This window comes from Otolemur garnettii, unplaced genomic scaffold (assembly GCF_000181295.1).
Source record: "Otolemur garnettii isolate 467f Iridium unplaced genomic scaffold, OtoGar3 scaffold00062, whole genome shotgun sequence".
NCBI lineage: Eukaryota > Metazoa > Chordata > Mammalia > Primates > Galagidae > Otolemur > Otolemur garnettii.
Genome location: NW_003852457.1, coordinates 1,422,895 through 1,446,525, shown reverse-complemented (window position 1 = coordinate 1,446,525; position 23,631 = coordinate 1,422,895). Strand labels below are relative to the sequence as shown.

At 41.5% G+C, this 23,631-nt stretch overlaps 1 protein-coding gene across 1 annotated transcript in view; it reads right to left on the bottom strand.

Moving 5' to 3' along the window:
* Positions 1-23,631, bottom strand: part of TRAPPC9 (trafficking protein particle complex 9) — a 727,753-nt gene that overhangs the window by 364,832 nt on the left and 339,290 nt on the right. The gene's annotated exons all lie outside the window — the stretch shown is intronic.

Sequence of the window (23,631 nt, the reverse complement as noted above, 5' to 3'; positions counted from 1 at the left end):
ACACTGCAGCACATACTTAGAGGGTATGATTCAGAGGCTGTCACCCAGGATCACTCATGGGCCACTCTAGATATAACTAATACTTGCAAAATGATAAAAGACTCAATTCTTAGCAACAAATTCAATAAGTATATTGTGAGTCACATATAATTCACATGGCATGCAGTGTAATAACTGATTCTAGCACCACATGAGTCACATATACACATAGAAAACAATAAAAAAAGATTCATTTTGTTTTTGAGGTTTTTATGCTATTTTTGTAATATAACACCTTGGCCCCAAGAGAAAAAAAATTTTTTTTCTAGCATGGCAGTCATGTATTCAAGCATGCGGATTAGAACAAACACAGTTTGAGACAGAAGCTCTGTGCGCTGTGCTCTACGGAACCAGCCTGGCTTGCTAGGGTGATGGGTGCAAGCTCGGCACACACTGACTGACAGAATGAATGAATGAACAAATGAATGTACGGGTGAAACAGAACCATGCACACACAAATACATAGCCAAACGTAAAGAGACAGAAGAAATGTGCATGTATTGTCAATGACTTTAGATACTGAAAGGAAAAATGAAATTCCATCATCATGTATCATACTCTACAAAGCAACTGTCAACTCAGCTCCTTCCAGTGGGGCATTCAGCATCTGGAGGGCAGTGCCACGGTTTACGCATGACCATACCCCAGCAGTCAGATGTGTATCTGGCACATAGTAGGTACTCTTATTTAGAGAGTCATTTTAAGGATGCAGCCATGGGGGCTTTTTAGAAGCCACAGATTTTACTTCAGCCCTTCATGTTATCAGTGACCATTTAAAGGAGGTTGTGGTCTTGGCTGGGAAGGCGTGCCCTCCACAGGAAGCGCCTGCCATGTCAGGAAATTTTGTTCTTATACATCAACTAGGGGGAGCTGAAAACCATAACAGTAAAGAAAATCTTGGTGGGGGGGGGGGAGTAAAGAAAGAAAGAAAGTCTAGGTTTACAGATCTTTGCTGCTCCACTAAGTTCTTGCCAAAAATGAGGCCCTAGAATATAAAATGCAAGGTGATTTTACTAGATTAACGGAAAGTCAGAAATGCTAAAGCCCAAATTGACCTTTATTATGAAAACATAAGCAATACTATAACTTTTGCAGGGTAAGTTAGACCAACAAACAGACAGCTTCTACTCGCCTTACTAAAATGATTTACTGTGAAGAGCTAAATTGGCTTTTCAGCAAAAAACGAAGACAGGACAGACAATGACATTTACAAATTTGGGGTTTACAATTGAGTGAATTTGTTTTTATCAACACCAAAGGCACAAGATGTTTATCTTACTTTCCTGTGGCTCTTTATCTGCTGCTTACTTCAGATCACAACAGTATAGTTCAAGATTATGCTTGATACTGAGATACGTGGCTCTTCTTCTTCTTCTTTTTGTTGGAACAGAAATATACAGAGGGTACCAAAGAAATGTATACACATTTTAAGAAAAGAAAAAAACTGTTAAAATTGTAATAATATATATCAATAACAACAGATGAATGCAAGTCACACTGAGCACTTGCAGAAGTCAAAGGTGACTTGAGCATTACAATTTTAATAGTTTTTTCCTTTCTTAAAACGTCTATACAGTTCTGGCACCCTCCATATATGAGTTTTCATGACCCCTACCATAGCACTGGCACTAATGGGCTATCCACAGGAGGCAGCTGGGGGTTCTCATGTAGGATACAAAAATAAGGGTTTAAGGTAGTTGTACAGGCTAGAGGCCAGGGATGGGGACAAAGGCTATAGCATACATTGTTTCCAGGTTTTCAAAGTCTGGGTGGAGCAAATTCACTTTCTTTGAGAGAATTGACAGAAGGCAAAGGGCTCTAATACTCCCCTCACTGAAGAGCCACCAAACCAGCCTGTGAGACAGAGATGATCAGTGCTGCGCTGTACAGGAGTAAACTGGGCCTGGGGGCAGTACAGGAAGGGAGTGTATGGCTGCCCAAGGGGCCAGTGTGATTTAGCCAGTAAATGGCAGAGCTTAGCTGTGGAGTCAGGTCTGTCCAGGAGCTGCAAACCCACTGCTCTTTCTTCGGATCCATTCTGCCTCAGTTAAGGCCAGATGATAATGAATCAGTCCCACAAAGAGGTCTGTACACGGGGGATATAAAAGCTGATTCTTTGCAAAAGCAGGCAACTGCACAGTTATTTAAGCTCCCCATTAAGAAGGCTCCTCTTCTGAAGATCTTCATTGCTCTGCCAATGAGGTTGATTTTCATGGGGATTTTTATTTAGCCAAAGGCAAAGTCCTCCTCTCTAAGCCTTCAGTCACCTCTAAAGCATATGCTAATTCCCTACTTACATCTGTTGCTTTAGCAACAACAAACTGGTATCCACCTCCTTTCTCAACCAGTCAGTCCTGAGGTTACCAGTAAGGCCGGGCAAGGCAGGTATCCACCAGAGGAGAGGATGTCAGAATCCAAGCAAAGAGAGGGGCAGTGCCCAGCCGGAGGCAAAGCCTCCCAGACAGGAGGACACGCGTGTGTGGGATCTCAGAGCCTGAGTGGGGGCAAGGGCATCTGGGTGAGGGGTGCTCTGGATGGGAGGTGGAGTGCACACAGTCCAAATGTGAAGAGCCGAGCCCAGGTAGGAGAGGAGGGGCTCCCGGTGGAAGGGCAGACTGGATGGACGTCTGATCAATGAGGGGCACAGAGGCTATCGATCCATGGGGCAAGTAGCATGGGAGCAGAGCCTGGGGTGGGGAGGTGGTCCCCACGAAGGGCAGCACAGCAACAAGACACAGATTACACAGAGGAGACTCAGCAAGGTGGGCACTTGAGGACAGGGAGAGCCAAGGTTTCCACGAGAGAAAGGGGAGTTAAAGATCCAGAGAGGGGAAATGAGAAGAGAGCCAATGCTGCTGTGCTGGAATGGGGGGGCAGGGCTGAGAACTCACACTTCACAGTACATGGAGATGGACAGAGAAATAAACATAGACGTAGATGGGTATATGCGGATGTGCACACGCACACAATTATAACCCGGCTACGGGTCTTCAGGGGGCCTGAAAGCAGTCACGTCCCAATCAGCTATGCCCACACTTAGAGCCCCAGTCTTGGCTACTAAGGAATCAGGACTCCTGGAAAATGACTAACTATAGGGAGGGAACAGGCCTGAGCAAAAGAAAACTCAAAAGAATGATGCACACAGGTGGAAAAAACAAAAGCAGCTCAAAGGGGCTCCTGCTAGTCAAATATAAGATATTGAATCTCAAAATAAATAGCTGTAATGGATTATAATCTAAGTAAAATGAAACCGTGAGCTCATGGTGTCATGAATTGATGAAAGGACTCTGCGTCTGGATTTTACAAGAGTACCTGCCTGGCAGAACTTCTAGTGATCACAGAGACATCATCAGAATTAGGGGAGATGAATGGTGCACTAGCTGATACAATGGGATACCACATCATTTCTGTGATATTCCTGCCCAAATCACAGAACCTGAGGGCATATCAAACCCAAACTGAAGGGCACTATCCAGAGTAACTGAATCATAATCTTTAAAAACCAAGGTCATGAAAATTGAAGAAAGCCCAAGGAACTGCCCCAGATCACAGGTGCAGCTGGACTAAAGGGATATAAGTGGAAAGAGACAAAGGCTTTGGAGTGCGCTGCCTGTCCTAAAGACCACTTCTGGGAGAGCTGGCAAACAGGAGCAGGGGCTCAGGACCAAAGGGTTGTTTCCTATTTTGATGGTCACACTGTGGTTGTGTAGGGAATGCCTTGTTTGTCAGATGTTCACAACAAAATGTCTGAGGGCGAGGGCACATCAGGTCGACAACTCAACTAACTAAAGGGCAAAAAGGGTTTCGAGACTAGGCTTGAAACTTCTATAAGTATGTGGTATGATTATTCCAAAAATGTTTTTAATTCCATAAAAAAATTACCAAGCACAATAAATGTTCATCATAAAAGAATTTTTGAATGGAACAGAAAATTAAAATAATGTGTTATTTTTAATACATTAATTCCATCTGCAGACTTCTAGCCCTTTGTCTATGAATAGCTTTTTTTAATAAGCTGAAATTATACTTTAAGGGTATTTTATAATGTACTTTTTAAACTTTCTCAGTGGTTACTATTCCCCTGTAAAAATGTCCAAGAATTCAATTAATCGATTCTCCGTTATTACACATTTGACTGTTGGCAGTCTTCTTTGTTAGAGCTAACACTGCAGGGCCTCTCTGCACACAGATCACTGTGTACATCAGCTTCCCCCTTAGGGTACACTAGTAGAAGCACAATCATTGGGCAATAGGGTGTAGACTTTTTAAAGGTTCTTGATATATAAAAGACTGCCAAGATTCCCTGCAGAAACATTATACTCAACAACACTACTTACACAAGCTGTATTTAGAGTATCTGCTAAAAAGTGCTTTGGATTTTAACACAATCACCATCTGTCCAGCACTAGCTACTTATGAGGCTTGCTCAGAGACAGCTCATCTGGCCCTGGCAACAACCCTTTGAGGAAGGAGGAAGATCAGCATGAGCCTGTAACTATAAGCTGGAGGGCCAGTAAGGGGACGAAGCTCTGTGGTAGAAATTGTACACCTTTCTCCTAGATGACCTGCCTCCTATAAATGCAGCACTGACTTTTCCTCCAGAGTTCAAACCCAAGACCTGTTCCTTCACAGAGAACATTAAAGGAACAAAGTCTTGAGGTCCAGTTACCCAAACTTACATGCCCAGGGGGTCCTCTCCATCCAGACACTCCTGGGCTTACCCACACACACTCAGCAGCCTCTCACCAACTTCAAGGCTTAGCTCAGAGTCCACCAAAACTACCCTCTAGCCTCACCTCCCTCAAGAACAGGCCACCTGGTCCCTGCCCCACACCGAGTCAGCAGACTCAGAGGCCTGGGCCTCCCCAGGAAGAGTTCTCTCTCCTGGGCTCTCCTGGGCCTCCCCAGCAGGAATTCTCCCCATGGAATTCCAGCTTGACTCTCCCAATCTCCCTTGCCACACCTCCACTGTCACCTTCCACACTGTGCCAGGAGAGCTGCCCAAGAGAACAGAGATCTCATCTCTGCTCCCAGGGTGCTCTGCCCAGAACCCAGAGGAGTCACTGCCTCCCAAACAATGCACTCTTTGGAGTCTCTCTTTTTAAAAAATGTTAATTCTCAAAAGAGGAAAAAGGCCATTTGAAAAAGGAATGAAGCCACAGAAGGCTTCATTTCTGATCATGAAACACAAGGATATTTTTATTTGCCAGAGGTGTTTTTAAAACAGTATAACTTTCTCTCATATTATTGTATTATCAGCCAAACTTCAGTCCCAGTGGCTGCTGCCATCTTCCCTGTTTATGATGTGAGTCACTGAGAAATGAGATTATGGCTTTGCTTTTGCTACTGCAGCTTCACTTTATCAAGGCCACCACTGCAGAGCTTGACACAAAGATGGAACAAACAGCAGTCTTCATGCACACAGGGCGTCCTCCTGTCCTCTCCAATAAACACTTACCAAATAATTCCTGTGTGCCTGGAGCTGCAAGTGTAAAAGTGAACAGAAAACATCTCAGTCTCCAAGACCTGAGAAAGGTCGCAAGACAACGGCAGGATACCAGGGAGGACAGAGGGATGCAAAGAACCTGGGGGGAAGGGTCAGAATAACCTCCTTGAGGAGGAAGAGGTGAAGGAAGAACCAGGGATGGCAGGAAGGGGGGGGAACCTAGGTAGAGGACACAGAAGCCCCCTGCTAAGGCTTGGCGGTAGGCGAAAGAGGGCAGGGGCATCCAAAGAACTCCACAGAGAATTGTCATCAGAAATCTCCTAGCAAGGAGAAGGTGGGGACCAGATGGCTTCACTGGCAAATTTCATTCTTCTCAAACTCTTCCAAAAAATATAAGAGGAGGGAATACTTCCAAACTCATTCAATGAGGCCAACATTAAGAATACAAAATCCAGACAAAGACTTCACCAGAAAAGAAAGTTACAGACCAATACTCCTGATGAATATGGATGCAGAAATCTTCAACAAAGTACTAGGAAGCCAAATTACATAGCACACTAACGGAATCATATGCTATGACCAAGTGGGATTTATTCCTGTAACGTAAGGATGGCTCAACATTAAAAAAATAATAATCCCTCAGTGTGAGGGACCCTATTAATAACAGTAAAGGAAGAAAACACATGCTCATCTCAGTTGATGAAGGAAAGGTATTTGACAAAATTCACATTCACAAAAAAGCAGTCAGCAAAATAGAAACAGAAGGGAACTTCCTCAACTTAACAATGGGTATCTATGAAAAACCCAGAGCTAACAACACACTCAGTAAAAACTGAAAGCTTCCCCTAAGATCAGGTGTGGAACAGCATGCCTGCCCCCTCCACCCACGGGCAACGTGGAGAAACTAGAACACTTGTACTTTATACCAGAGTCCTAGCCAGAGTATTGGACAAGAAAGAAATAAAAGGCATCAAAATTGGAAAGGAAGAAGTAAAACTATCTGCATTCACAGATGGCATGATCCTACATACAGAAAATCCAAAGAATACACAGAAAGCTACTAGAGCTAATAAATAAATTCAGCAAAATTTCAGGACACAACATCAACACACAAAAGCAATTCCATTTACAATAGCATATAACAGAAGAAACTAACTAGGAACAAACTTAACTGAAGAGATAAAGACTCACACGATAAAAATTATAAAACATTGCTTTAAAAAAAATTAAAACAGGACAGTGCCTGTAGCTCAGGGGGTAGGGCTCCAGCCACATACACCGCCATGATGCTGTGGCATCACAGCTCACAGCAACCTCCAACGAGAGTTGAGTGCTAGGATTATAGGCATCAGCCACCACAACTGGCCTTAATTGTTTTTTTCTAACTATTTGGGGTCTTTTCCAGTTCCTATAGAAGTCGAAGATCATCTTTGCTATTTCTTAAGAAAAGTGCTATTGGAAATTTGAAAGGGACTGTGTTGAATCTTTATTTTGTCTGGGTAGTACTTTCATCTTAATAATAAATCTTCTGCTCCATGAACATGGGTATTCTTCCATTTATTTAGGTTGTTTTGATTTTTTTTTTTTTTTGAGACAGAGTCTCAACCTGTTGCCCTGGGTAGAGTGTCGTGGCATCATAGCTCACAGCAACCTCAAACTCTTGGGCTTAAGCAATTCTCTTGCCTCAGCTGCCCACATAGCTGGGACCATAGTCACCTGTCACAATGCCCGGCTATATTTTTTGTTGCAGTTGTCATTATTGTTTAGGCCACCAGGACTAAACCAGTAATAAAAAATGGTTCTGGTATAAGGACAGACACAGTATAATAGAATTCAGAGTGGAGACATAAACCCATATTTCTATAGCCAGTTGCTTTTCAGCAAGAGTGTCAAGTTCATGCAATGTGAAAAGAATAGTCCCTTAAGTAAATGTTACTTGGGGGTGCCTGTGGCTCAAGGAATAGGGTGCCAGCCCCATATACTGGGAGTAGCAGGTTCAAAGCCAGCCCCAGCCCCAGCCAAAACTGCAAAAAAGAAAAAAAAATGTTACTTGGGAAACTGAATTTCTACATATAAAGGTATAAAATTGATCATTACCTCACATCATATGTAAAAATGAACTTATATTGCATCAATGCCCTAAATCAGGGCTAAAATCGTAAAGCCCTTAGAAGAAAACAAAAGAATAAATCTTCATGACATTGGACTTGGCAATGGATTCTCAGACATGACACTAAAAACATAAGAAAGAAAAGAAAAATACACCATAAATGGACCTGATCACAATTAAAAACTTTTGTGCCTCAGAAGACATTAACAAGAAAACAGAAAGACAATCTACAGAATGGGAGAAAATATTTGAAAATCATATCTGATAGGATTTAATGATGTTCAAACTATATAAAGACCTCCTACAACTCAACACAAATAAACAACCCAATTTAAAATGGGCAAAAAAATTGAATAAATATTTCTACAAAAAAGATATATAAATGGCCAATGAGCATATAAAAAGATAATGAACATCATTAGTCATTAGAGAAATGCAAATCAAAATTATAATAGGATAACACCATAATCAGAAAAACAGACAGTAACAAGGGGCAAGGGGAATGTGGAGAAACTAGAACACTTGCATGTTGCTGGTGGGAATACAAAATGGTGCAGGTGATGTGGGAAAGTTTGGTGTCTCCTGAACTGAGGGGCAAGAAGGCCGATAGGTGCCAGCCTCCAGCAGAAGCTCCAATCCAGAGGGAAGGATAATGTCCAAAAAATACCCAATAGAGTTGAAGACTGGGAGCCCAGCCGAGAGAGAAGAGTGATATCTCCAGGACACCTCTGATGAGGCAAATTGTGACTCCAGGAAAGCAATCTATAGGTACATAATACATCCAACAGGAAAAGTGTCCATCCCCTCCAAGAAAGCTGTGTTTTCCTCTTTGTTTTCTCTTAGTCTGCTCCTGTAAGTTTTCTACAGGCAAATGGTGAACTGAGGACATATTATCTCACCCCACATGTGGGAACTACAGGAAGGGGTGGGGGGTCTACTCCGCTAGAGGAACCCTGTTGAGATTCCGAACATTCTATCGCCAGGCAGAAAAATCAAACTAATGTTTTCACTGCCATTTTGAATTTCCAGTCCAACATTCCCCCCTTACCTACAGTGACAGTGAGAGGAGGCCCAAAAGCAGCATCCCCCATGCCTGTGGGACAAAGCACCCAGTCCAAGCACTGCAGCCGGAGACCTGCTAGAGTCGCACATTCTTGGTGGGGGGGATGGCAAACCACGCTTCCATGGCCCAAGACCTGCTAGAGCCACACACATTCCGCAGCGGAGTGGCGGCAGAGATACCTGCACCAGGCCCCCACGCTAGGTGATCCCAGAACTGCTAAAGTTGCTCACATTCCACAGGCAATGGCAGCAATCCCTGCTCCAGGCACCCGCACCAGGCAGCCAGAGAACTGCTGGAGCCATGCCTTCCCAGCATCCCCAGCTGGTGGCCCAAGAACTACAAGAAGATGGTCAGTTGAGAGGGAAGCACACTGGAATGGCAGTACCCCACGGCAAAAAGCAGCAGCCACAGCAGTAGGAACAATAAGGCTTACACACCTGAGGCTCTTCCAGACATACATGCTCTGCCTCTCTGGGTAACCAGAGGAAGCCAGCATTTTCTCCAGTGGCAGCTACTGGCTGAACAGTTCTGGTACAGACTCCAAATGGTGTAAATTCAGCATGGGGCGGAATAAGCAGAAAAACTCAGGTAACATGAATAACCAGAGTAGATCAATTCCCCCCAAGGAACAATGGGGCAAATGCAATTGAAGATCCCATCCATAAACAGATGGCTGAGATGTCAGAAATCGAGTTCAGAATCTGGATACCAAATAAAATTAACAGAATGGAGGAAAGGAGGGAATTCGAATTTCAAGAAATTATTCAAAAAATGTCTCAAGAATTCAATGATTTCAAAGATAAAATAACCAAAGATTTGGACACATTGAGGCAAGAATTTGCAGCCCTCAAAGACCTAAAAAGTATGGTAGAATCCCTCACTAACAGAATGGAGCAGGCAGAAGAAAGGATCTCTAACACTGAAGACAAAGCTTCTGAACGTGCCCAAGCACTCAAAGATGAAGAGAAACAGAGAGCAAAAACAGATCATTCTCTCAGAGAATTCTGAAATAATTCAAAGAAAACTAAACTTCACCTTATACGAATCCCTGAAGGTGACGAAGTTGCTTCACAAAGCACAGAGGTTCTTCTTCATGAAATTATGAAAGAAAACTTTCTAAACATACCAAGAAATTCTGAAATTCAGATAGCAGACAGTTTAAGAACCCCACCACAGCTAACCTGAATAAGACATCCCCCAGACACATCATAATTAACTTCACTAAAGTTAATATAAAAGAGAAAATAATGAAAGCACCTAGACATAAGAAAACTATAACCTACAAGGGGAAGAATATTAGAATGACTGCAGATCTCTCTGCTGAAACCTTTCAGGCTAGAAGAGGGTAGTCATTGACTTTTAATCTCCTAAAACAAAATAACTTTCAACCCAGGATCCTGTATCCAGCTAAACTGAGTTTCATTTATGATGGAGAAATTAAATACTTTAATGACATTCACATGTTGAAGAAATTTGCCATAACTAAACCACCCCTCCAGGATATTCTCAGACCTATCCTCCATGATGACCAGCACAATCCTCCACCACAAAAGTAAACTCACTCAGAAACTTTTGATCAAATTCCAACTTCCACAGTGACAAAAGGATTAAAACTGTCCACGGGACTTTCAAAAAACTCGATAAGCAAAATTTTACCAGGCTTATCAATATTCTCACTCAATGTGAACGACTTAAATTGTCCTCTAAAGAGGCACACGTTGGCTGACTGGATACAAAAACTCAGGGCAGATATCTGCTGCATACAAGAATCTCATCTTACCTTAAAAGTTAAATATAGACTCAGGGTGAAGGGATGGTCATCTATATTCCAGGCAAATTGAAAGCAGAAAAAACAGGTGTTGCAATTTTATTCGCAGATACAATAGGCTTTAAACCAACAAAAGTAAGCAAGGATAAGGATGGTCACTTTATATTTGTTAAGGGTAATACTAAATATGATGAGATTTCAATTATCAATATTTATGCACCTAGCCAGAATGTACCTCAATTAATAAGAGATACTCTAATAGGCATGAGCAATTTAATTTCTCCCAGCTCCATCATAGTCAGAGATTTTAATACTCCTTTGGCAGTGTTGGATAGATCCTCCAACAAGAAGCTTAGCAAAGAAATTTTAGATTTAAACTTAACCATTCAGCATTTGGATTTAACAAACATCTACAGAACATTTCATCCTAACAAAACTAAATATACATTTTTCTTATCAGCCCATGGAACATACTCCAAAATCAACCACATTTTAGGTCACAAGTCTAACCTCAATTAAATTTAAAAGAACAGAAATTATTCCATGCATCTTCTCAGACCATCATGGAATAAAAGTTGAACTCAGTAACAGGAATCTGCAGACTCGTACAAAAACATGGAAGCTAAATAACCTTATGCTGAATGATAGGTGGGTCAGAGATGAGATGAAGAAGGAAATTACCAAATTTTTGGAACAAAACTATAATGAAGACATAAGTTACCAGAACCTCTAGGATATTGCAAAGGCAGTCCTAAGAGGGAAATTTATAGCACAGCAAGCCTTCCTCAAAAAAACAGAAAGAGAGGAAGTTAACAACCTAATGGGACATCTCAAGCAACTGGAAAAAGAAGAACATTTCAATCCCAAACTCAGCAGAAGAAAAGAAATAAGCAAAATTAGAGTAGAATTAAATGAAATTGAAAACAAAAACATTATACACAGATCAATAAATCACAAAGTTGGTTTTTTGAAAAGGTCAATAAAATAGACAAATCTTTGGTCAACCTAATCAAGAAAAAAAGTAAAATCTCTAATCTTATCAATCAGAAATGGTAAAGACAAAATAACAACAGACCCGCTCAGAAATTCAAAAAATTCTTAATGAATATTACAAGAAACTTTGTTCTCAGAAATATGAAAATCTGAAGGAAATTGACCAATACTTGGAAGCATGCCACCTCCCAAGACTCAGCCAGAATGAAGTGGAAATGTTGAACAGGCCTATATCAAGTTCTGAAATAGCATCAACTATACAAAATCTCCCTAAAAAGAAAAGCCCAGGACCAGATGGCTTCACGTCAGAATTCTACCAAACCTTTAAAGAGGAACTAGTACCTATATTACTTAACCTCCTCCAAAACATAGAAAAAGAAAGAACACTACGCAACTCATTCTATGAAGCAAACATCACCTTGATCCCCACACCAGGAAAGACCCAACAAGGAAAGAAAATTACAGACCAATATCACTAATGAATGTTGATGCGAAAATATTCAACAAGATCCTAACAAACAGAATCCAGCAACACATCAAACAAATTATACACCACGACAAGTGGGTTTTATCCCAGGATCTCAAGGCTGATTCAACATACGTAAATCTATAAATATAATTCGTCATATAAACAAATTAAAAAACAAAGACCATATGATTCTCTCAACTGATACAGAAAAAGCTTTTGATAATATCCAGCATCCCTTCATGATCAGAACACTTAAGAAAATTGGTATAGAAGGAACATTTCTCAAATTGATAGAGGCCATCTACAGCAAACCCACAGCCAAAATCGTATTGAATGGAGTTAAATTGAAATCGTTTCTACTCAGATCGGGAACCAGGCAAGTTGCCATTGTCTCCATTGCTCTTTAACATTGTAATGGAAGTTTTAGCCATTGCAATCAGGGAAAAAAAGCCATATAGTATCAGAAGACATCAAATTTTCACTCTTCGCAGATGATATGATTGTATACCTGGAAAACACGAGGGAATTCTACTATAAAACTCTTAGAAGTGATCAAGGAATACAGCAGTGTCTCAGGTTACAAAATCAACACTCATAAATCAGTAGCTTTTATATATACCAACAACAGTCAAGCTGAAAAAATATTCAGCTATTCCATTCACAGTAGTGCCAAAGAAGATGAAATACTTGGGAGTTTACCTAACAAAGGATGTAAAAGATCTCTATAAAGAAAACTATGAAACTCTAAGAAAAGAAATAACTGAAAATGTTAACAAATGGAAAAACATACCATGCTCATGGCTGGGAAGAATTAACATTTTTAAAATGTCCATATTACCCAAACAATATATAATTTTAATGCAATCCCTACTAAAGCTCCACTGTCATACTTTAAAGATCTTGAAAAAATAATACTTCGTTTTATATGGAATCAGAAAAAAACTCAAATAGCCAAGATATTACTCAGAAATAAAAACAAAGCAGGAAGAAGCACGCTATCAGACATCAGACTATACTATAAATCCATAGTGATCAAAACAGCATGGTACTGGCACAAAAACAGAGAGGTAGATGTATGGAACAGAATAGAGATCCAAGAGATGAACCCAGCTACTTACTGTTATATGATCTTTAACAAGCCAATTAAAAACATGGAGTGGGGAAAAGATTCCCTATTTAACAAATGGTGCTGGACAAATTGGCTGGCGACCTACAGAAGACTGAAACTGAACCCACACCTTTCACCATTAACTAAGATAAACTCTCACCGGATTAAAGATTTAAACTTAAGACGTGAAACTATGAAAATATTAGAAGAACGTGTAGGGAAAACACTTGAAGAAATCGGCCTGGGCAAAAAATTTATGAGGAGGGGTCCCTGGGCAATTGAAGCAACATCAAAAATACACTACTGGGACTTCATCAAACTAAAAAGCTTCTGCACAGCCAAGAACACAGTAAGTAAAGCAAGCAGACAGTCCTCAGAACAGGAGAAGATATTTGCTGGTTATGTCTCCAACAAAGGTTTAATAACCAGAATCCACAGAGAACTCAAACATATTAGCAAGAAGAGAACAAGTGATCCCCTTTCAGGGTGGGCAAGGGACTTAAAGAGAAACTTCTCTGAAGAAGACAGGCACATGGCCTACAAACATATGAAAAATGCTCACCATCCTTAATCATCAGAGAAATGCAAATCAAAACTACTTTGAGATATCATCTAACACCAGTAAGATTAGCCCATATCACAAAATCACAGATGCTGGCATGGTTGTAGAGAAAAGGGAACACTTCTACACTGCTGATGAGATTGCAAACTAATACATTCCTTTTGGAAAGTCATCTGGAGAACACTTAAAGAACTAAAAATAGACCTGCCATTTGATCCTATAATTCCTTTATTAGGTATATATCCAGAAGACCAAGAATCACACTACAATAAAGATATCTGTATCAGAATGTTCATTGCAGCCCAATTCATAATTGGTAGGTCATGGAAGAAGCCCAAGAGCCCATCGACCCATGAATGGATCAATAAACTGTGATGTAGGTATACCATGGAATACTATGCAGCCCTAAAGAAGGATGGAGACTTAACCTCCTTCATGTTTACATGGATGGAGTTGGAAAATATTCTTCTTAGCAAAGTATCCCGAGAATGAAAGAAAAAGTATCCAGTGTACTCAGCCCTACTATGAAACTAATTTATAGCTTTCATAGGAAAGCTATAACCCAATTATAGCCCAAGAATATAGGAAAAGGAGAGAGAGAGGGGAGGGGAGGGGGAAGGATGGGTGGATGGAGGGTGACTGGTGGGATCACGCCTATGGTTCATCTTATAAGGGTACATGTGAATCTTTCTAAATGTAGGATATAAATGTCTTAACACAATAGCTAAGAAAATGACATGAAGGCTGTGTTAACTAGTTTGATGAAAATATTTCAAATTGTATATAAAAATAGCACACTGTACCCCCCCCCCAAAAAAAAAAGAAATCCTGTGAGTGAAAAAAAAAAATGTTTGGTGGCTCCTCAAAAAGCTGACCATGATCCCATGGTCATATGTATCATACGACACAGAATTTCCAGTCCTAGTTCTATACCGAAAAAAATGTGAAAACAGGGCACAATACTAGCCAATACTGATGGTAGCATTATTTGCCATAGCCAAAAGATAGAAACAACCCAAGTGTCTGTCAACAGATAAATGGATAAACAGTGTACTATATACATACAGCAGAATATTATTCAGCCATAAAAAGAAATGAAATTCACCCACTTTATGGGTGAGCCTTAAAGATATTATGTTAGGCAAAATAAACCACACACAAAAGGACAAATATTGTATGACACCACATAATGAAATATCTAGAACAGGCAAATTCATGGAGATGGAAAATAGATTAGAAGTTACTGGGGGCTGGCAGCATGAGGAAATGGGAAATTATTGTTCTATGGACGTAGAGTTTCTATGAAAACCTGAGGCATTTTTGACCAAGGTAGTAACTAGGTTGACAGTCAAATCCAGGTATGTCTATTTTGTAACCCACAAATATATACAATTATAATTTTTTGATAAAATAAATAAAAATAAATCCAGGTATATGTATGTCTGGTTCTGAAATATATACCTCTAGGCATATCGTGTGGTAGTATATATATTAGCAAATCCCCATGGGATATTGGCAAATACATGGCAATATTACTGTCACGTTATTAATGATGTTAACAATTACTGCTGTTAATTAAAACAGCAGCTGATACTTTGGAGCAGTAAATTTAGTGTGGGGCACCGTGTGGCTAGCACACAATATCTGTCTGCTCTCTGTGTCAAGAAGGAGCTTGGGAGAAGCAACAAGGATGCTCCGTGTCCTGAAGGCCCTTCCTGCAAGGGTGTCATTATCTCACCCTGGGTGTTCTCTCAGTGCACCCCCATTCTCCTCTGTGTACCAGTTGGAATTCATGGTAATTTTCAGTTCTGCCTAAGTGATCCCAGAGGGCAAGGCCAGCTTCTGTCTCTGGGCTGATGCTGTCCTGTATGGCGACAGGAGCTCAGAACAATAAGTAGATTCTGCTTTGTCCACTCGGAGTCTCAATAAACAGAAATACAGGATGACAGGAATGCATCTGTTCTCTGCCTTAAGGAGACAGAGACAAGTGGTAAACAAACAGGCTAAAGCCAGGCTTTTTTCCTTAAAAAAAAAAAAAGAAGAAGAAAGAAAAAGAAAGAAAAAAAAAAAAAAGGGAAAAAAAAAAAAGAAGGACAGCTGTTTAGAAGACAGGCAGCAGCACTAGGTTTGCGGCTGCTGTCTGTAGCCTGGAGCAGTGACTGTCTGAGGGTGCAGAGGGCTGAACCATCACGGGAGACCAGATGTGTTGGGCCAGAGTCACGGACTCCATGGCATCCTGATGCTCACAGAACCAGGAGCAAACCAGGCATGCTATGTGGGAATTCTGGAGTTTAGACACAGAAGTCCACATGGGCTCTAGAAAGAGCAGCCAAATAAAGGATTTCAGGAGCAAAGCATAGCACAGCTAAAGGACTGCTGAACTTTTGAGTCCAACAGACACAGGAAGAAAGAAAGACAGATGGCAGGTCAAAGGGCGGCAGGTGCCTGTGACTCCCGTCCCCTTCCTCCAGGGGCCCATCCCACCCTTTGCTTGGCGTTTTCCACTGGCTACTTTACAGCTTTCTCGGATTCTGAGAAACTCTTCTTAAGACCTTCCCTGGGAAGTCAAGTCCTCTTCTTTCTTTGTACCCATTTCATCTTCATTACACTGCAGCTACAGAGCTTATAATCCAGCATTTCTACATGGAGACTTATACCCAACAGAAATAAGTGAATATGGGAAACAAAAAGACATATGCAAGAACATCCATCTAGCATTCTTCTATAGTATCTCCAGACTGGAAATAACCCAAAGGTCCATCAACAGAAGAATGAATAAACTGTGGTATTCTACACAGTAGAATACTATACCTCATTAAAAAATGAGTAAACAACTGCCACATGCAAAAACATAACACTGCAGCCATTTATATAAAGTTGCAAATAGGAAAACTAACCTAGGTGTCAGAATCTGGGAGACCTGTCACTCTGGGGACGAGAGTGGCTAGTGAGTGAGCAGGGCCACGGCAGGTAGACTTCCAGGCACTGTGATGTTCTATGTTTGATCCAAGAGGTGGCCAGATGAGAATATTTAAAAGTTCACAGTTAGATAAGTGATCAATATTTCATTAAGCTGTATGTAACCGTATGATTTATGTGTTTATCCAATTTTGTGTTTTAATTCAATAAAAAGTTCATTTTAAAAAGCCAACAGCTACCATCTACTGAGAAACTCTTGTGGGACTATGCCTGGTTGGGCAAAGTATAGACATCCTCAGACTTAGCACTATCCCTGCTCAGCTGGAGACTTCCTTGTTTTCTAGACGGGTGCCTGAGGCTTGAAGCCATTGGGAGGCACAGCCAAACATCACTCAGTACCCAGGACTTCAACGAAGGTTTTTTGTTTGCTTGTTTTGTTTTTTATAATAAAGCCTGTATGCTGTTTCTACTATCCCAAGAGCATCACTAATCATCCGTTTTTCCAGTGGTTTCACTAACTAGACTGTGAGTTCCCAAAAGCAGACCTTGCCCCTCCCTCACTCTGCATCCCCAGCACCTGGCACAGCCTCTGTGGAGGAATGAACAAGGGATATCAAGCACATAACAACAGCTGAGGCTGACATGGCACCATGCAAGGGGCAGGGATTATGCTGAGAGCCAGGCCTATGGAATCTCCTTTAATCTTCGTCATGGCTTTATTTTTCTTTTCTTTTTCAATAGAGTCTCACTTTGTCTCCCTTGGTAGAGTGCCATGGCATCATAGCTCACAGTAACCTCAAACTCTGGGGCTCAAGCGATTCTCTTGTCTTAGCCTCCTGAGTAGTTGGGACAACAGGCCCCCACCACAACACCCAGCTATTTTTTTTTTTTTTTTTGAGACAGAGCCTCAAGCTGTCCCCCTGGGTAGAGTGCCATGGCATTACAGCTCACAGTAACCTCCAACTCCTGAGCTCAAGCGAGTCTCCTGCCTCTGCCTCCCAAGTAGCTGGGACCACAGGCGCCCGCCACAACGCCCGGCTATTTTTTGGTTGCAGCCGTCATTGTTGTTTTTGGCGGGTCCGGGCTGAGGATTCGAACCCGCCACCTTAGGTGTATGTGGCTGGCGCCTTAGCCGGTTGAGCTATAGGCGCCGAGCCACACCCAGCTATTTTTAGAGATGAGATCTCACTCTGGCTCAGGCTGGTCTCAAACCCATGGGATCAGGCAATCTACCTGCCTCGGCCTCCCAGAGTGCTGTGATTACAGGCGTGAATCACCACACCTGGCCTTCATAAAGTTACGACTTTATAAAGCAGATAACTAGAATCTTTTAGCTTTTCTGACGAGGAAATGGAATGAGTAGAGATATGTCCACGTGCACATGTGCCTGAAAGAATGAATGAGATGTGAAGGCTCCTCCCCCTCAATGAACTTGGGCAACAAGCCACAGCCCTGAGACATCTCCCAAAGTCTGCAGCTATCTCACAGTCCACGAGCGTCTGCTTGCTTCAGTAGGATTAATTCCCTTTTGAAGTATAGAACTTTCACCTCATTTGAAAATTGATTCCACCTCTCCCTTTTTGAAGTTTAAATGCCAGAGGAACCCACCAACCATGAGAGAGCTAGCTGTAGGACCTGCCATAAGCAAATCAAAGATGGCCTCATGGAGTGGCCTTTAATCCCAGCACTCTGGGAGGGTGGGTGGATGGCTTGAGCTCAGGAGTTCTAGACCAGCCTGAACAAGAGTGAGACTCCATCTCTCAGAAAAATCTCTGGGCGCTGTGCTGGGCACCTATAGTCCCAGCTTCTTGGGAGACTGAGGCAAGGCAATCACTTGTGCCCAAGAATTTGAGCTATGACATCACAGCACTCTACCAAGGTGACAAAGTGATACTCTGTTTTAAAAAACAAAAACACAAACAAAGACTGCCTCTTGCCAAGGTGGCCTTCTGTTGATTCAATACTTTAAGAATGGGTGACCTGGTTAGCCCCAAACTACCCCCACAAGGAAGGCACATGTGCTCTTATTTAAATCCACCTAGAAGTAGATAAACAATAATAAGAAAATGTCCACAATCCAATTATAGTTGATAGTACAGTCTCTTTACCAAGTACGTGGCATTTTAACACAAGCACAATCATGCACTGGGAGAAAGTGGCAGAACTGCTCCTGAAATTTCCTCTCAGTTCCACCTGCTTGCTCATGTGGTTACCTTCTTCTTAGGCAACTAATACTAAACAATTTAGGTGGTCTGCGAAGACAGAATAGAAATCCATCTCACTGGCACATCTTTTTTCTCTTTTTAATAAAAATTTTTGAGAAAACAATGTTATATTTTTCAGTTTTCTAGAAGGTTCTCCAAAAGTTGATAGCCATAGTTGGTGTCTAATCTGCAGCAATTCATGGCACACTCAATAATAAGAAAAGACTCACTGGATAAAATTGGAGTTATTGGATAATACTGATTTTTTTTTCTTGTAGTAAGGAAAGCAATATTGAAAAATCTGAAACATCTAATTTATTTACAAATAAACATGAATAAGTGGAGCTCATAACATTATGTTTCAAAGTCAATGTCAAAAGAAAAGCCCAATTTCTTGGGACTTCATAGCTTTCTGGGATATTTTCAAGTATAGTTGATGAAAATCTCTACATTACTATATTCCTAAGGTTCAGTTTCCTCATTCATGGAATAATAGGCTGTGATATCTAAAATACAGATGAAAAGAGAAAATAAATGTGAAAGTGCTTTCCAAACTACAAAGTCCATATACAAGGAAAGTCCTCATTATTTAAATTGCACTGGCAGGTATAACCTCCAACCCTGGGCACAGACCCCATACTGAGCTGTGCTCCCTCCCCAGGCCTGACCTCCGCCTTGCTGAGGTTCCAGAACTTACCTCTCCGCCTCTCATGCGGTCTCTCCCAATGTGTGCCTGACATTGCCTTGGAAGCTGGTTTCTAAATTCCATTCCAATTCACACAATACAATTTATTAACAGCTTAAAATACGCAAATCAACATAGACATTATGGATGAAGATGAGTGGTACATGTTTAGTGGAAGTATAAAGAGAAGCATGAGAATGATAACCACCCAGCTGATGATGTGGGTTACCTCCATGGAGCAAGTTGGGTGGTAGACACAGGACCAATCAGGACATCATTCTATACTTCTTCACCATGTGCCAAATAATTCCCAACAAATGTTATAAAAATCCACTCCACTGAAAAGCCATTAATTTCTTAGTTTTATTTTCATTTATTTATTCATTCAACAATCAATGATACCTATTATGTGTAAAGGTCCATTCTAGAATGAGTAGTACACAAATAACTAATATCAGTTCCTGCCTTTAAGGGAACCTATTGGGAGTGGATAGGAGGGAGAAATATAAATGAGCACACCCATGGCAGCACTACCACCAGAGGGTGCGTGTACGCACAACAGGTGAGCAGCTGTTGGCCAAGAGGTGAGGGGGGAGCAAATGGCAGAGGAAAGGAGACCAGAGGACAACCTCTCGTAAGTCCCATATTCTTCTCTTTGACCACTCATTGAATCTAGAGCTATTCTCTCCTTTCTCTTTATCTTACACATTAGGAAACAGAAGCCAAAGAGTTAGACTTAGAATTCAGACATCCTGGCTCCCAGCAGCAGCCCTTTGATTTCCTAAACCACTTCTTCCATGCTTAGAAATTATATTTTACATTTAACTTGTCCAGACAGACTATTCTTCCCAGAGATGCATATCCTCCAATTAAGTGGGAAGTTCTAAAGAGCAAGAATCATATGTCCTCCTGCTGGTGTCTGTTTGTGCCTATACACTTAATATCTCGCTTTCCCCAATATGCTTGGCATTACTTCTGGCATTTAACATGAGCATAAATATGTCTCTTTGTATACATCAATGAATGAATGGAGTATAATTTGACCCAACCAACTCTCCTCCTATGTATCAATCAGGAGAGAAAAATACTGTGTACTTTAGAATTCCACCCAGAAACACTTCAGATTCTACTATTTTTCTGCCTCCTAGATCTTGCCACATGATTCACACAGCTGTCTTCAGAAAACAGAAGTCAGATCAAATTAACCCTCTTTTTCAAGAACCTCAGTGTCTCCTCAATAAGTCGTCAGTCCTCAGCTTGCATCTTTGGCCTTCAGTGGTCAAGCACCATCTCATCTTTCCAGCCTCAACTACCACTTGTTCCTCGCGGGTTCGTGAACACCACATCACTGCCCCAGCAGGCTGTGCACTGCCAGTTCCCCCCAGCCAGTTATTCTGCCTGTGCTAATTATAATTAACCCTTAAGGATCAGCACAAATGGCCACTTCTCCTTGTTTCTGTCAAACATTTTTGCTATCTTTTTATAATACTTATTTTGTTCTTCATGCTAAAGTATCTGTTTAATTCCTCTTCCAACTAAAAGCTACTCATGGGTAGGAGAACCAACCACATTTCTAATACACCATGTCTCATGGTAAAGGTTCTTCACTCACTGGACTACAATAGTCGCCCCTTATGCATGGTTTCAGTTACATATGGTCAACCACAGTCTGAAAATATTAAATGGAAAATTCCAGAAATAAACAATTCACAAGTTTTAAATTGCATGCCATTTGCAGTAGTGTAATGAAATCTCTCACCCTCCCTTAACAAAAACCATCCTGCCTTAACAAAAACCTGACCTTTGTCCACCACATCCACAGCCATCAGTCACTTGGGAGCCGTCTTGGTTATCAGATGGAAGAAACACAGCATATACAGGGCTCAGTGCTACCAGCAGTTTGAGGCACCTGCCTTGGAACATGCCCCCTCGCAGAAGAGGGGCTATTTTACATCTCTATATGTTTCAAGCCCACAGACCCATGAGTCTTTCTACATAACTCATGACTGAACTATCCCCTAAAAGATGCCAGTTTTGAAGCTTGCTATGATGTTCTGGTTAAAGAATGAATATTAACAAAGGGATATTTTGATTTTTACAATCAATAAGTACACGTAATGAAGCAAGAACAATGTATTTTAAGGAACTGAGTAGTCTTTCTTAAGGGTTAGTGTATATTCAAATCCAAAGGATGATCACCCACCCATCCCCACACTCAGCAGTGGCTACAAAGCTACCTTTATTGTTTTTTTTAAGAAAAGGAGAAATCTCTAATATTAATTACTACTGTTGCCCATTCATTTATCAAGTTTATTTACTGTTTAAACATAAAATGCATTCAATTTTTATTTCCATTTCAGAGTACATTTATGCATTCAGATGCTAGTGAGCACCCTGGGGGAACAAAGCATAGAACCGATAGACTCTTCCAAAGCAAAAGGGTTAATGGTAACCATGGCAACTGCCTCCAAGAATAGCATCATCTGCAGCAGCATTCATGCTGGGGCAGTCGACAGAATGGTTATAAATATACCTATTAGCAGCCTGAGCTGAATCCTTAAACAGCACTGTTGGGAGGAAAGGTGCCTAAAAATAGCTCCCCACGATTGCATTTGAAGACGTGTCCTCAGAAACAGCATCTCGTGCACACATTCACACACACACAAAAGATTTTTAATTTTCTTTTTTTCAAGTGCCAAGAATCGAATAAGAAGGCACATAATAGACAATGTGACAGATTAGGACCTTTCTTTCTCACTACCATATTCCAAAAGGAAGTCCCCACCACAGCCAGGTGTGGGCCCAGACTCAGCAGTCAGCTGGGGCTGGCCAGCACCATGTAGCCCCAACATCCTGCACAGCAGGGCTGCCCCCAGGCAGGCTCCATGTGCTCTCCTCACCAGGAAGGTTGTTACTGCAGTTGCCCCTCATGGAGAACAATGGGCTACACTGAACGGCAGCTCCAGCAAGGGGGTGGTGTCCCACCCTCACAGCACTGCGCTGCTCAGCGGCCCACTTCTGTGCAGTCTTCTCCTATCTCCCCCACTTTGACACTCCAATGATGTCTTATGCACATTCCTCCTAAAAGATAGATTATTTTCTACACATGAGCAGGGGGCTCAGAGCTAGTTGCAGGTATGAATTTCAGCTTGGCCCCATTACTAGTTTACTTGCATAAATAAATTGGCCTCTCCAAACCTTCATTTCTTCATTTATAAAGAGGGATAATGAAAAATCAAACTTATTTTTTGTTCTGTTTGTTTTATTTTTTTATAATTTTTAGGTTACATTGTTCTCACTTCCACTGTAAAGTTCCATTTGTAGAAGAGCCCCTAACCCAGGGGAAAAACCAAATTTAGAGGGCTGTTATAAGTAATAAATCACAGAGTAAAAGAAAAACGCCTAGCACTTGTTACTGTTCAGCGTGTGAGGTTTGTTTTCACTTTCCCTCCTGCTCTAGATTATAACCCTCTGAGAGGCAAGACCATATCATCCAAACCATGTATCCACATAGCACAGTGCCCACTGGCATAAAGCAGCCATCAGTGGAGCAAGTGAATACGTGAACAAGAGCTCCATTCTGGGCCCTGGACACACAAAAAGAATGAAACAGTGCAGAGAATAAAGAGAGCTGTAATGTTAAAGTGTGCTAGTTAACACTTATTTTCCTGATTAGCATCACTAAAGCAATATTAAAAACAGCGATCATGGTGGGGGTGGGGAGCACCAGTACATCAAAGCTGAGCATGGCCCTGCCAGGAGCCCAGTGCAAGACCCGGCCCTGACCACTCAGGCTCCCTCTGCTGGAGAGTTCTACTCAGCCCCACCGCCATTTCCTCCTCACTGACCTCCTAGCAGCGAGAGAGGCACTGTCTAGACACCCGGCCTCTGTTGGACACACCCATCCTATGTATCAGTCAGGGGATTCTCTCTCCCTCTGTCTTTTTAACTTTTCTTAATTTGAGTTACATCATATGTGCAGAAAAATGCTTAACGCATAATGCACATGTGACTTAGCTTTTAAATTGTGCTCACTGCATCCTTTGTAGAATTCTGTAGCTGTTTGCTATACCACACTCACTGATCAGTCTTTTCCTTTTGATTTCTGTTCCATCTGCTGAGCTTAAGAAACCCTTCCCTACCCCAAGATCTTTAAGATCATCTCCTACGAATGGGTGGAGGGAGGGAGTTTGGAGGGATTACTTCTGAGGTTTACCTTATAGGGGTACAGGTGAATCTTTCTAAGAGTAGAATGTGAATGTTTT